The sequence below is a fragment of the Xenopus laevis genome, chromosome 4S, assembly GCF_017654675.1.
Source record: "Xenopus laevis strain J_2021 chromosome 4S, Xenopus_laevis_v10.1, whole genome shotgun sequence".
NCBI classification, from domain to species: Eukaryota; Metazoa; Chordata; class Amphibia; order Anura; family Pipidae; genus Xenopus; species Xenopus laevis.
The window spans coordinates 45,120,273-45,135,061 of record NC_054378.1 but is presented as its reverse complement, the minus strand read 5'-3'; the positions used below and the strand labels follow the sequence as shown (position 1 = coordinate 45,135,061).

At 38.0% G+C, this 14,789-nt stretch overlaps 1 protein-coding gene across 1 annotated transcript in view; it reads left to right on the top strand.

Annotated features, from left to right (window-relative positions):
- The window catches only part of cdh13.S (cadherin 13 S homeolog), a 524,164-nt gene that overhangs the window by 284,127 nt on the left and 225,248 nt on the right, over positions 1–14,789 (top strand). The gene's annotated exons all lie outside the window — the stretch shown is intronic.

The window sequence follows — 14,789 nt, the reverse complement described above, 5'->3', positions numbered from 1 at the left end:
TAGTTCCTGTTGATAAATCGTTTCAGTTAATATTTATGATTATCTGTTTAAACATTATAAATGCTCCCGACTTCTATTTATTTTTTCAGGAGGTACTTTGTAGAGCAAGAAATCGCCATATGACCTTATAGATCAAGGCTTTGTTCTTGGCAGGAGATTATAGGTTCCAAATAAATAATACCAATAATATATTCAGTGCCTCTGAAAAATACATTCATCTGTAATAGCTCAGAAAAGTGTTGTTCAAGGTCAGCCCTTGAGAATGCTCAGAAAAAACTTGTTTGCCAGAATTGCCGTGTTTTTTTCCCCCTTCGTTGATCACTAGATTAAAGATAAATACATTTCCACTTTAAAGACACTAATAATGAATTTTCAGCTGCTGTAACTCAACTAAGACATTGCCAAGATCACCAACTGGCCATTAATTTACAGCATAATAAATCCACATGTCTCTATCAGTCATAACAATGGTGTAAAAGTGATACTTATCCTACAATATATTAAGGAGCCACAAGCACACATGGGGGATATATATATGGTAAGTCCAGTAACACCAATAACTGGCAATACTATCTACCTTTAAGACTATGAAGATTTTCATTCATCCAGGTCATGGTATATCTAATATAAGTAATTATAAAACAACTGGACTGAGATGAACTCCAGTCAGTTGAGAAGAAGCTGCTCAGATGAACAGGGAAACGTCTCCAATAATTACTCAGCAAGTCCAGTTTTATAATTATTTATATTAGGTCCTTTAAGAAATGATTTATGTATGTGCATGTTCCTGACTATATCTGTAAAAAAAAAAAAAAAAACTCTATACCAAACTCAGAAAAACATTGTATGGTGCTAGTTCATGTTATCTAACTTGGTAAAATTTCCTGCTGTAACTACATGTACAAATATGTCTAGGTGTGAACCCACATTCATTTTGTTATTTTCGAATACTTTAAGTATTAAAACTCATAAATACCTGTGTTTCCTCTGAAAAGACAATATAATGAGTCATTAACAATGGCATTGGCAAGTGCAGTGTTTCGTTTTGGACACAATTCTTAAAGGAGAAGGAAAGCTACGGAGGCATTTTATTGCCAATAGATTAGCTGCAATAGTGCAAGCTAAAATACTATATTTATTCTGTAGCATGTTTTACCATACCTGAGTAAAAAGCTCTAGAAACTCTGTTTAGGATAGCAGCTGCAGTATTAATGTGGTGTGACATAACTTCCTGACTGAGTCTCTCCCTGCTCTGGGCTCAGATCACAGTAGAGAAGCGGGGGGGGGGGGGGGGGGGAGAGGAGCAAACTGAGGCTCTTGCCCAGAGCAATGAGGTTTAAGATGAAGGCAGGAAGTCTGATACAGAAGCCCATGTGTACACAATAGAAGGAAAGAAATGCTGTGTTTCTTTTGACAGGGGACTCAGAGCAGCACTACTTTGGGGGTTTACTGGTATATTTAGACAGACCTTTCTGATAAGGCTTACTTAGTTTTAACCTTTCCTTCTCCTTTAATATTTTTTACTGAGAATGCAACATTTTGGCTATATTTCCAGCTTTGTTGCTGCCACTCTCCAAGTTGTATGTGTACCGCAATATCCCCTGATGCATCTAAACAGGCACAATTGTGTTTTGAGGTAAATCAGGTGTATGGTGCATCTAGAATTTTGGTAATGGGATTGTCACTTCTGGCACATTTGTTTAAAACAAACATGGCACAAGTCAATGCAACCTACTGTGGAAACCCTGGAGCTACAACCAGGTCCTAAAAGTAGGCCCAGGGTTCCCCAGTTTCAAGAGCCATAGGGGCAAATTCACTAAAGGGCGAATTCATGCCAGCAGCCGTTTCGCCACACTCCACGCCACTTCGCCAGGCGCAAATTTGTTACCACTACGCCAATTCACTAAAATGTAAAGTTGCTTCTCTACAGCTGAACTTCGGCAAATTTTTGCTAGCATTACACCAACTGGGCAAGCATTTCATATCGAATTTTCGCTAGTGTTCATTTCTTCCTTGACGAAACTTTGTTAGCACTCTTGCGCTTAGGTTACTTTGAATAGGGCAGGTACCTAGAAGTCGCATGGACGTCTAGTAATGTTGGTGCAAATGATTGAAGTGGCCACTTTTTCAAACACATGTCCAATGAGCCATTATAAAGACAAAAGAAATTTTATTATTATTAACATGTATTTATATAGCGCCAACATATTGCGTAGCACTGTAAAGTAAATGTGATTATACAACTAAATCACAAGAATTCTATACACAGAACATATGGAGTTACATGCATCACAATCAATACCGGTACAAAAGGTGAGGAAGGCCCTATGCAAAAGGGCATACACTCTAAAGGGAAGGAAGTAATACACAAGGTGTGGGAGTGGGCAAGATCGAAATAAGTGGGTGAGAAATGTGTTACTGTATGTGGTGTTGCATTTTGTAGCTAAGCAGAGTGAGGGTAGGCTTCTCGAAAGAAGTACATTTTAAGAGATTTCTTGAAAGCAGAAAAGTTGGGAGAATGTTGGACAGACCGTGGGAGAGAGTTCCAGAGGAGTGGTGCAGCCCTTGCAAAGTTTTGAATGCAAGCATGCGAGGAGGTAATTAGAGAACAGTTGAGTAGCAGGTCAGTAGAGGAGCATAGTAAGCGGTTGGGTGAGTATATGGAGATGAGTTCAGAGATGTAGGGTGGGGCAGAGTTATGACGTTTGAATTTGATTCTGAAAGGTAGCAGAAGCCAGTGTAGGGATTGACAGAATGGCGTGGCAGAGGAGGAGCGGTTACTGAGGTGTATGAGCCTCGCAGCAGTGTTCATTATGGACTGGTGGGGTGGAGGTGACAGTCTCTGAAGGGGGAAGGCCAATTAAAAGAGAGTTATAGCAGTTTAGACGTGATATAACGAGAGAGTGAATAAGAATTTTGGCAGCATCTTGGGTGATAAATGATCGTATTTTGGATATGTTCCTCAGGGGGAAGTGACATGATTTAATAAGTGACTGGATATGAGGAGTGAATGACAGGGCAGAATCTAGGATAACCCCAAGGCACTGGGCCTGGGGAGAGGGGGTGATAGTGGAATTGTTAGCTATGATGGATACTTCCGGGATGTTACTGGTGTTAGTTGGAGGAAAGAGAACCATTTCAGTTTTAGTTTTAATTTAAGGTAGCGTTGCGACATCCAGGTAGAGATACCGGACAGGGAGGAGGAGACGCGAGTTAGGAGTTCTGGGTTGAGATCAGGAGATGAGAGATAGATCTGAGTATCGTCAGCATAGAGGTGGTAGTGGAAACCGTACAAGTTGATTAATTTGCAGAGGGAGGAAGTATAGAGGGAGAATAGTAATGGTCCCAGGACAAAGCCTTGAGGAACCCCAACAGAAAGAGGTAGGGGAGAAGATGCTACTCCATTGTAGGTGACACTGAAGGAACTATTGGTGATGTAAGAAGAGAATCAGGACAGGGCTGTGTCACGAAGGCCAAGCGAATGGAGGGACTGGAGGAGGAGAGGGTGATCTACAGTGTCAAATGCAGCTGAGAGATCAAGCAGTATTAGTAGTGAGAAATGATTGTTGACCTAGACATGAGCCCACCCTTAAACAAATGTGGCATGCCCCTCAAATTAGTTTAAAATTTGTTCACACATAAATCTTTAATAGTTCGGACTTTTGAAGGCAATTCCCACTTTAATAAAAGAAAAATTAAATTTTTTACAACTATAATGCATTTCCGGCATACTGGATATGATGTTACTGACATAAGGAGTCACGACTGCTCGCCAGAGCGAAAAGTCGCCTGGCCATAGGGTGTGAATGAACGCTAACGATGGTCTCATTCACTAGTGAATTGTTCTCTACGCCTGTTGAATTGCCGATGTCCCTGTGGATGAGATTTCTGGCAAATTTTCACTAGCGATGACTAGTGATGGGCGAATTTATTCGTCAGGCGCAAATTCACTGCAAATTTCCAAGTTTCACCGCTGGCAAATAAATTTGAGAAATTGCTGGGAAAATTTGCTGCCGTTAAAATATTTTTGACGTTGAAGACAATTCCGGACAATTGTCCCGCAAATTTTTTGCAGTTTTCAATAATTTTTATGCGAAACGGGAGCAATTCGCCCATCACTATTGATGGCCACATTGTTGTTTAGTGAATTTGCCCCATAGTTGTACCTATTCATTAGAAAAGGTGGGATGGACACATTGGCAACTATATGAAAGTGCAGCACTACGTTTGGATGCATTTAATTCTTAATGAATTGCACCAATATGTTCCCTTCATAAATTACCCTTTAGTCTGTAAACACAAAGCAGAAAGAAATACTTTTTTCATGATTCTATCATACAGATAATTTTTGTTTTGGGGTGTAATCACTATGCTAAATTACTTTATTAATCAGCTGCTTAGGCGTCATTGTGTAACAACTGATAGGGTCTTCCCTGCATAAAATGCATAATCCTACAAAGCGCTTTGTACTTAATGCTCTGGTCAGATCTCCTATACATATTGCTAATACATTTTCAATTTATCATCACCTTTAGCAAATAGCAGTGTCCTGATTTAATCCGCACTGAAATATTTTTTATTCGATTAATTTTAAATATTGCTCAAATTAGGAAGGCAAATGGGTACATATGTAGTTTATAGTCCTTGTAGTAGCATTGAAAGGTCTAATTTATGTACAATAAATATTCATTATTGATGGGCGAATTTCTCCTGTTTTGCTTCGCCGAAAAATTTGCGAATTTCCTGCAAAATTCGCGAAAGAGAAAAATTTTTGAAAAATTTGTGAAATCGGAAAGTTCAAGAAAAAATTGTGAAATGCTAACGTTTTCATGAAAAAACATGAAATTCAACGTTTTCACAAAAAAAATTTTGAAAGTCGAAGTTTTCACTAAAAATTCGTGAAAACCGGAAATTGACACCAGCGAATTTTCACAGGAGATTCATGAATTCGTGCCAGGTGAATTTATTCTCCCATTACTAATAATCATTCTTTCACATGACAATGTAAGAGCTCCTTTGGAGCCTTTCTGTATAGCCCTTGCTCCTAAATTACCTTAGTGGTTATAGGAATCAGTCTTATGATTTCATCCTAAGAGAATTTGGCATTCTCTTCCCCACCCAAGCATAGCTTTATTTTGAACAGCATAGAATTTCTGATTTTCTGTACTAAGTTTATTCAATGGTTCTCATTATTGTGCTTCCACTGAGAATATTTCCATGGCTGTAAGGATTGATGGACTGAAGCCAATGTGCTGTATAACTTTAAGTTTTAATATGGAAAAAATGTGCACACACCTCTGTAGAGGGATATAACAAGGCAGCAAAAACAAGTCCAGTTCAGGCCAAAGGTCAAGGGCAGGTGGCAGACAGACAGATCAGGGACAGGTCAAAAGTTTGGGACGCGCATGCAGAGTCAATAAACAAGCCGAGGTCAATACCGGGAGTTCAAAAATCAGAGGGTACACGGACCAGATAGGAACAGGACAGGAAGGGGACAAGAACAAGACAAGATGACCAGATTCAGGAACAGGAGCAGAAACAGGAGCTGGAACAAGAACAGGAACCAGGTTGTCAACACATTGGGGCAAATTCAATAAGGCGCGAAGCGCCGAACGCTAGCATTAATTCGCTAGCGTTTGGCATTTTCGCTACTGCGCAAATTCACTAACGAACGCTGGCGTAGTTTCGCTAGTGTTACTTCGCAACCTTACGCCAGGCGAATCTTCGCTAGCGACGAAACTACACAAATTCACTAACTTGCGCAGTGTAGTGAACGCTACCTTTTACGCTAGACTTCCTTCGCCACCTCAGACCTGGCGAAGCGCAATAGAGTAGATAGGGATTGTTTAAAAAAAAGTCAAAATTTTTTCTAAGTCCCAAAAAACGCTGGCGTGTTTTCTACATGATGGCTGATAGGCTGAAAAAGATCGGAAATTTTTTGGGGCTCCCCTTCCTCCCCCCTACATTTCCTGACTCATGGCAACTTACCTAGACAGTGGGCACATGTGTAGGGCAAAATAAAATTTTTATTTGCAGATTTAAATGGTTTTCTAGGCATTTGTAGTGCAGATACGTGTTCCTCCATTGAAATTTGAATTTCGCGCGTATGCAAATTAGCCTTCGCTAGCGCAACTTCGCTTTATATAGCGAAAAAACGCTAGCGCAACTCCGCAAACTTACGCTACCCCTGTGCGCAACTTCGGATTTTAGTGAATTTGCGAAGCGCTGGCGAAACTACGCCTGGCGAAGTGCGGCGAAGTTGCGCCTGGCGCAACTTCGCATCTTAGTGAATTTGCCCCATTGACCTTTAGCAGTAAGGTCAATAATCCAGAACTGAGGAGTCTGGGATGCAGGCTTAAATGGTCCTTAAACAAGCAATTGCCCGCAGCTGGATAGAGGGCATGGCTTCCTGGAAGATGCAGTGTCAGAAGATATTATATTTCAGGCTACTTCCACACTGCCTCCTGTGGCTCAAGCAGGAGGAGTGGTGCTGTTAATGCAACGGGTCCCTGGTTCAAAACCACTGAGTTCCTAACAATTTGAAGAGGGTTTCATTTTTAGTGTCTTTTGTTTCATGGAATGGAATAAATTAAAGCAAACTGATGCCCTTCTATTGACAGTTCTTACAAAATAATACTTGGTCATAATGTGAAGTATTATATTTCTTATGCTAGTATAAAGGGAAAGGGTATTGTAATTTTCAACAATGCAGCATATAAACTGATACAACTTGTATTTGTTCTTTTGTGTGCAAACAAATTCAGGTATGATCATGTTTAGATCCTGGATGGCAATAAGCAAAAAACGAAACTTGAGATTTCATGTGTACTGGGTATCTTACAATCTAGTTTTCTTATATGCCATGTTCAATAAAAGAACCCATTATATTTATATTTCAGCCCATGCTGTTTAAACTGCATGGCAATTGAGCAGATTGTCTACCAGTAACAAAAATTTGCAGCATATATTTTCAGTCTTGGTTGGAATCCTACGAATAAAGTTTTTGATGAAATTCAAAGAACGATGCATGTTATGTAGCTGTAATAGAAAGAGATTCATCCCTCGTGGGGAAAAAGAATAAAAGCCTTGGGGCTCAATTCAGTTAAATAGAGAAAATGCATATTAATGGCTTTTTTTTATATTATTATGCAGCAGCTTGAATTGAGGCTTGGTCAGTTATTAATGGGGAAGGCTGACCTTAGATGTAGTCCAACTGCTCTGGCCAAAAAGGGTCAAGGTTCTTCTAATTTAGGTAGGAACTCCAAACAGATCTAGCTTAAGACATCTAGTCCATGTTTGAAAAAACTATTGGTGTTTTGAACAAAAACACAAGTCTTCCTTTACAATGCACATTATGCTATTTATAGTGGTACACTATTCAGTACATTTTATATTTATAGTGGTTCACTATTCAGTACATTTTATATTTATAGTGGTACACTATTCAGTACATTTTAAAGGAATTGTTCAGTGTGAAAATAAAAACTGGGTAAATAGATAGGCTGTGCAAAATAAAAAATGTTTCTAATATGGTTAGTGTCAGGTTTGGGTGCTGTTGAATGGAGCCTATATGCTGGATAACCCAGGTGATACACATTTACTGCAGGTTTAACAGCAAAAGCCATGTTATGATAAAGGAGTTTTTAATGGAGATGAATGAAATATCATAAACTGAAAGATACAACCTGGGTAAAGGCAAAGCAAAGTCCAATAAACAGGCGGAGAAGGTCTGGGCAGGCGGCAGGCAAGCAAGGTCCAAAGAGAAGGCAAGGTCAAAGGCAGGCAGCGTTCAAGCAGGGTCGAGATAACAGGCCGAAGGTCAAACCAGGGAATCCACAGAGAAAGGAATCAGGTGCGAACAGGAATCAGAGGTCAAGGCAGGGAACACAGGAACTAGGCAGGGGACACAGGAGTCAGGAGTCGCAAGTAAGGGGCTGGATCGGGCTCAGGAGCTCAGATAATCAAGCCAGGATCTTAGGGCAGAAACAGGCTTATAAAGGGTCATTAATTGGGAATGGAAGACACATGTGGATAATGAGGCAGGGGAGAAAGAATATATTTCAAGTCTGTCCAGAGCAGTGTCTAACATGAGGACAGAGATCCTCCAGTGGCTCACCCTGGTAATGCAGAGCCTCCCAACAACAGGGACCAGGGTTCGATTCCTGGCTGTTCCTGACAGTTAGTTAGGCAAAAATGTAATGTACAGGTATAAAGGATGGAGTGACTGGATGTGTAACATAATAGCCAGAACACTACTTCCTGCTTTTCAGCTCTCTTAATTTACACTGACTAGTTACCCTGGTTACCAGGCAGTAACCAATCAGAGACTTGAGGGGGGGGCACATGGTTCATATATGTTGCTTTTGAATCTGAGCTGAATGCTGAGGATCAATTACAAACTCACTGAACAGTTATGTACCATGCAGCCCCCCTTCAATTCGCTGACTAGTTATAGAGCTGAAAAGCAGGAAGTAGTGTTCTGTTATGTTAGACATCCAGTCACTCCAGCCTTTATACATTACATTTTTGGCTAACTAACTATATTAGAAAGTTTTTTTCTTTTTGCACATCCTATCGAATAGGTTATTTATCAAAATCCTAAACATGTTCTCACTATTTTCTGAAAACTGCTCAACCCAAATCCGGACAGACTTTCCCCCCTTATTTATCAATACATTTTCACAAATGTTTCCTGTGTGGAAAAAGTCACAATAAAATCATACAAATATCCAGATTGTATGATTTTTCTGGATTTTGCACTTAAAACCTACAATTTTGTCGTAAAAAAAAAAAAAGCCAAAAACCTGAAAATTTTTCAGAAACCCAGCACAACTGAATTGTTAACGGGCCACCTACCATTAACTTTTACATGTTCTCGGCAGGTCTGAGTTGGAGTACTTTTTTCATCTGACTTTTAACACCATCTGACTTTAATAAACCCCAAAAAAAGGTATTTTTCTCTGAAAAATTGTATTTTCCCCTTTAAAAGTGAGTCAACAACAATTCAGAGCTTAATAAATAACACCCTGAGTATCACAGTAGGTTTCAGTATGCTCTTGAACTAGACAACCTAAAGGAGGGAAATAAAGGAAAGTAACATTTATGAATATGATCTGTTTAAAGCTAATCCAATCGTACCTTTATTCGCTCGTTTATAGTAGAGGTATTCTTTTTTTCCACATTTTCAATCAAATCTCATATTTTTCATTTAAAGGGTGAAGGTGCACATATTTTATCTGATTACTTCTTGGTGCTTTATTGATTAACAGAACCCTAAATGTGTTTCATTTGCTTTGTTCTATGGCATATTGATGGATTAAATCCCTAGTTTAATGATTGCATGCATTGGGAGAAGAATCTCTTTCATGGTCAGCAAGAGTTTACTGCCTCATTGCTCTTGAAAGATGAATACTATTTTTTAAGCTTAAAATATTTATGAAGTTCAATGATAAAAGCGGCAAAGAAGAAAATGCAACTTGATGTTCAAAAGTAATGATCATTTTCTGGCCATTACACAGTAGATAAATAGCAGCCTGTACATTTTAAGGCACAACTTGTGTCACATCAAGTGAATGGATGCAATTTTTCAATAAAAAAGTTAGATTTAATCAAGCCTGAATAGACCAATCTTTCCCCGGGATAATGACTTTTTCTAGATTAATATTCTACCATAAAAATACAACATGCAAGAATTCCCTTTTTTTTTTTTTTTTTTTTTTTAAAGCGTTCCATTTTGCCTTTAGATATCTAAAACATTGAAAAGGTAAAAAATAGTAAGAACAAACAGAGAGTTTGGTATAACTCATTTTCCATTATTCATATACACCCCAAATAACTGGTATACCAAGAGCTTAGTTAGATCTCTGGAGATCAAATAGAAATGTACATCTCACTTAATTAATAAATGAATGATGATTAGGGGCAGATTTAGCAACATTTTACTTTTAGTGGTTTTTGAAACCTCAAAGAAACTTTCTCAAAAACCATGAATGCCATGGAATGAAAAAAAAAAGTGCTGAACAACCCCCCCCCCCAAAAAAAATTGAGTATCTCAAAAACATCTATGTTAATACATAGGCTTAGTATGTGCTAATCGATATATTTTCTACTAGCATTACTCATTGTATACATCACTGCAAGTGCATGCTAGTCTATACACACCATATGTATACATGGCAGCATATGTGGCTATTAGCATCAATATTATACTGTGATCTGATTCAGAGTGTTCACATATCGGTGTGGCTGAATCTATAACTGAGATGCTATTTTGGGTTGCACATGTCTTTTATTTTTATTTTGTATCAAGCAATGCTTGTTTTTCAGTAATGAGTTACATGGTGGGGCAGATTTACCCAGGGTCGAATATCGAGGGTTAATTAACCCGTTAACCGTTTGATTGAACGATTAAATCCTTCGAATTGTTCAATTAGAAGGATTTTAATCCATGGATCAAAAGATTTTTTCTTGGCCAAAAAAAGATTGCAAAGCCTATGGGGACCTTCCCCATAGGCTAACATTGACTTCGGTAGGTTTTAGGTGGCGAAATAGGGGGTCGAAGTTTTTTCTAAAGAGACAGTACTTCGACTATCGAATGGTCGAATATTCGAACGATTTTTAGTTGGAATCGTTCGATTTGAAGTCGAAGTCGTAGTTGAAGGTCGAAGCAGCCAATTCGATGGTGGAAGTAGCCAAAAAAATCATTCGAAATTCAACGTTTTTTTTATTCTATTCCTTCACTCGAGCTAAGTAAATGGGCCCCAGTGTGTGTATGTTGTGAAAGATAGCACATTGTATTGTTTTTTCTGTTAAATTGCTCACCAACAGCCCAGAATACAAATATATATTCAGAAGGATAGTTTACAGGCTGAAGTAGACTTTTGGCACATTGATAAACACAATGAAAAAAAATGCTGTAATCAACAGTATTTAATATGTATATCTTGTTTACAAAATTTTGAGTCTCTATTTGGTAATATTTACCTGGCATGTTTCTGAAAATGTCCACATTGGCCTAATTTCATTGCAAAAGCTTATGTGCCAGCCACAGGATTGAAAGGATCATTGGAGTAATTTTTGGTTTAAAGAATATCCTCCAAATGATGTCTCTTGGAGTATTTATTTAAATTCTTTGACTTTAAACCTCTGTGCTAGATCCAATTTTACTATTGTTATTGTTTTTATTCCAGGTCCTCCAAATGAGTGTTTAAATTTTGAATTTTGGTATTTTTGCAATTGTGCGGTTTCTTGCAGCTTTGAGACTACCTCTGATCTTGAGCTCCCTCACTACCAACTTCCTCTGCTTTCTATGGCTGCAGACCTGTAGCCATACAGGAAAGGCAGAATCCAATGTGCAACAGTAAAATGGGGGATTGGTGCCTTTTTTGGACTTTACACACTGTTTATTGGTTGGTAAATTAATCCTGGAGTCTTTATTACAAGTTGCACATAACCCCATATGATGCATGGATAGCATATCTCATTGGAACACTAATTGAAAACAGTTTTAAAACTCACACATTTTAATCACATGGGATAAGTTATCGCTCTTTATTATACAGAAGAACTGGTAGGATAGCCCATAAAGACTATTTGCCCTAGGCCTCAAATACAGAAAAAGGAACCCTTTGCATAATTTAGGTAATGTTAAATTCTGTTGCCATTTAAATAATTTTTTTGTGCCATGTATACATAACAAAACTCTAACCAGCAGTATAATACTGTAAGAGGGTTGCTGGCTAATACAAGATTTGCAGTACTAAGGGATTCTGCATTTGTATATACAGAATGAAACTTGCTATACAAAGCTCTTACCTTTGTGTAGCTACTTTGAAGCAGTTGACACTGATTCATCTTTCTTAACAAAGCTGTATTAAATGATTTCTATACTAAGTAAATATGTTCTTTTGCTCAAGACTAAAGGTGGAGAACAGAATATATTTATGCAGAAGTTGTGGTGCATATGGATGCAATACAGTCTGTATTATATCTAAAAATGCATTCACACCATCCACAGTGTCGAGTTAGTCCCTAAGCTCAGTAAGTGACAGCAGTACAGAAGATGTGCAGTGAATCAGAAGAAAAGAATATGGAGACCTACTGGGGCATCTTCAGAGACACAGACCTACCCTGCTTAAGGGCTGTAAATTAATTTGGGCTGGTACAGAAGTTTGGTAAAGCAGTGAGACTTGCTAACAAAATAAAGGCAGTATCAAAATATATATAAAAAAGAGAAAATATTTATTAAGACATGCATCACTTTTCCTGCCAAATGGGCACTTACTTATAGGCTAATGGTCCCATCCCTGTAAAGACTTTTTATTAGGTTTATGAACAATCAGAAAGATTTACATTACACAGAAAGTTATACAATGTTCCCTTATCAGGTTTTTTTAATGGCCTGACTATTTTGTTAGCAAGTCTCACTGCTTTACCAAATGTTTTCCATTGTTATCATCATCATCATCATCATCATTTATTTATGTAGCGCTGTCAAGATACACAGTGCTTTGATAATACCCTTGGACTGGGCCTTTCTTGTAGTGAGACAGCACCTTATTGCATTATTTTTGTACTTGTGTGCCTACTTTTAAATTGGAAGCAGACACCTTTTTTAGACATCTTTTCCCTCTTTTCTTGTTTATTCAATCTGGTACAGAAGTGCAAAATATATATTGTATAATATATTGTACATTATTTCAGCCCTACTTCTATAGTTAAGCTTTAGTTCTCCTTTAAAGGAGAAGGAAAGTCTTCATGCACTAGGCACTCCCCAAATGATCCTATTGACTTACCTGAAACCCCGGGCTGGTGCTCCTTTCAGCAGAAAACTGCACTGGCCCAGGGTTATACCAGTGAGCACCACTAAGCGTTCCTCTCCTGTCTTCCTCCTTCCCGGTGCGGCTGCGCATTGCGCAGTAGAATGAAAATATGAACTTTAACTGAAAAGTCGGCTATTTCATTCAACTGTGCATGCGTTTGCCCCAGGAAATTTGAAGAAAGAAGAAGCCGGAAGAGGTTTGCCCAGGGCCGGTGCAGTTTTAGGCTTATAGAAGCACCAGCCCGGGGTTTCAGGTAAGTAAATGCAATTACTTGGGGGTGCCTAACATTTGGTGCAAAGTGCAAAATGACTTTCCTTATTACTGCTCATTAAAGACATGCTTTTTAAGTCAGACCCATGACTGTTTATTAATAAGACAAATCCACATTTGTGCTTGGTGCATGTTGATGTAGGTCTGGTATGCAAATATATATGGCAAAGATCTTGCAAAGCTTCATCTTATCCAGCTCTGTTTAAAACAGCTTTTCAGAGACTGAGAAAATAATACTACCAAGTAGTGATGGGCGAAAAATTTGTGAAACAGCGCCGGCGTCTCGTTTTTGACGCCAGCGCCCATTTTTTTGACGCCGGCGCCCGTTTTTTTTTACGCCGGCGCCCTTTCTTTTTACCTTTTTCGGGCGAATTTTTGAGGGTGTTTTGCGAATTTATTCGCTGGTGGCGAATCGCGCAAATTCGCGCCTGGCGAATAAATTCGCCCATCACTACTACCAAGTAATTTAAAGGAAGCTATTGCTCTCATTCAGTCAAAATAATAGTATGAGCATAAAACATAATATAATAATAACCACATAACAAGGTCTGATTTCATGGTTTTGTTCTATATGATTTATACATCAGAATGCTATTTTTTGTTGTTACTTTCTGATAAATCTGGCAATATTAGCACCATGAATTACCAAACACACAGAGCAGGGTTTTTTTATTGCAGCAATTCATGTAAATCTGGTAATGTTGCGATTTTGTACATGTTGGTGTGATGGAAAAGCACTGCCAGACAAATTTGTAAAATATGTATAGTATATTTGTGTAGCAGTTTGTTCTAGGGAACTGTTAAATAAGCTGTCCCATGTTTAAGGTCAATGTTCCAGTCACAGATTGTTTAAAGTTATTATTCTGTGATACAAGATTGTGGTGGAAAATTGCTCAAATAAGACTAAAGTTTTCTGCTTACAGTTGAAAAGTATACTTAAATCCCAGCTATATACTGAGTTTTTGTGGTATAACAGATTTTAGATCATCAAGCTTTTTCTGCATAAATTCAAGTAAAATAAAAAAATTATACTTCCACGTTATTAAATATATGATGCATAGGTAAAAGGCTACAATATAGCTGTCATGCAGTGCAAAGTGTCACTAAAATAAGCCGTTATATTGAATATTTTTCAATTTAGTTACCTCAATTTATGTCACTTCACTACTGTAAATCACAACTGGTATGTGACAGCAACTTTTCCAGAAAATTCCAGTAATCTGATTTTTGAAAGCGGCTTTCATGTAACTGTTGCGATAGAGTAGACTGCTTCAACAAACCTCTAAAATACATGCCTCTGTATTCTGCCAGAATTATGGTTGGTTAAGTATGATGTCACTTCCCCCATTTTTTTCATTATTATGTCCTTCATTGCTAATCCTGAAATACCAGGCCTGCACAGGGTTTGGGATTTTCCTTGCAAAGTAAATAGTTATAATTCCTTGTTAACCTGCTAATCAACTCAAACATATTAGAAACATTTAAATGACAGTAATATTCAGTTTTTCTGTACATACGTTTAGTTGCAGTTTTTAAAATGCAAAAATTAATTCAGGGGAATGACGTTTTAAAACTATTCAATTTGACAATTGATGTTTGAATATCTTCTTTTTACTTACATACATGGAACCTACATCAATTCCTTTCCTTGTTTATATAAAATAAAAAATGTGAATTCTATCAGACAAGTTGTGACAT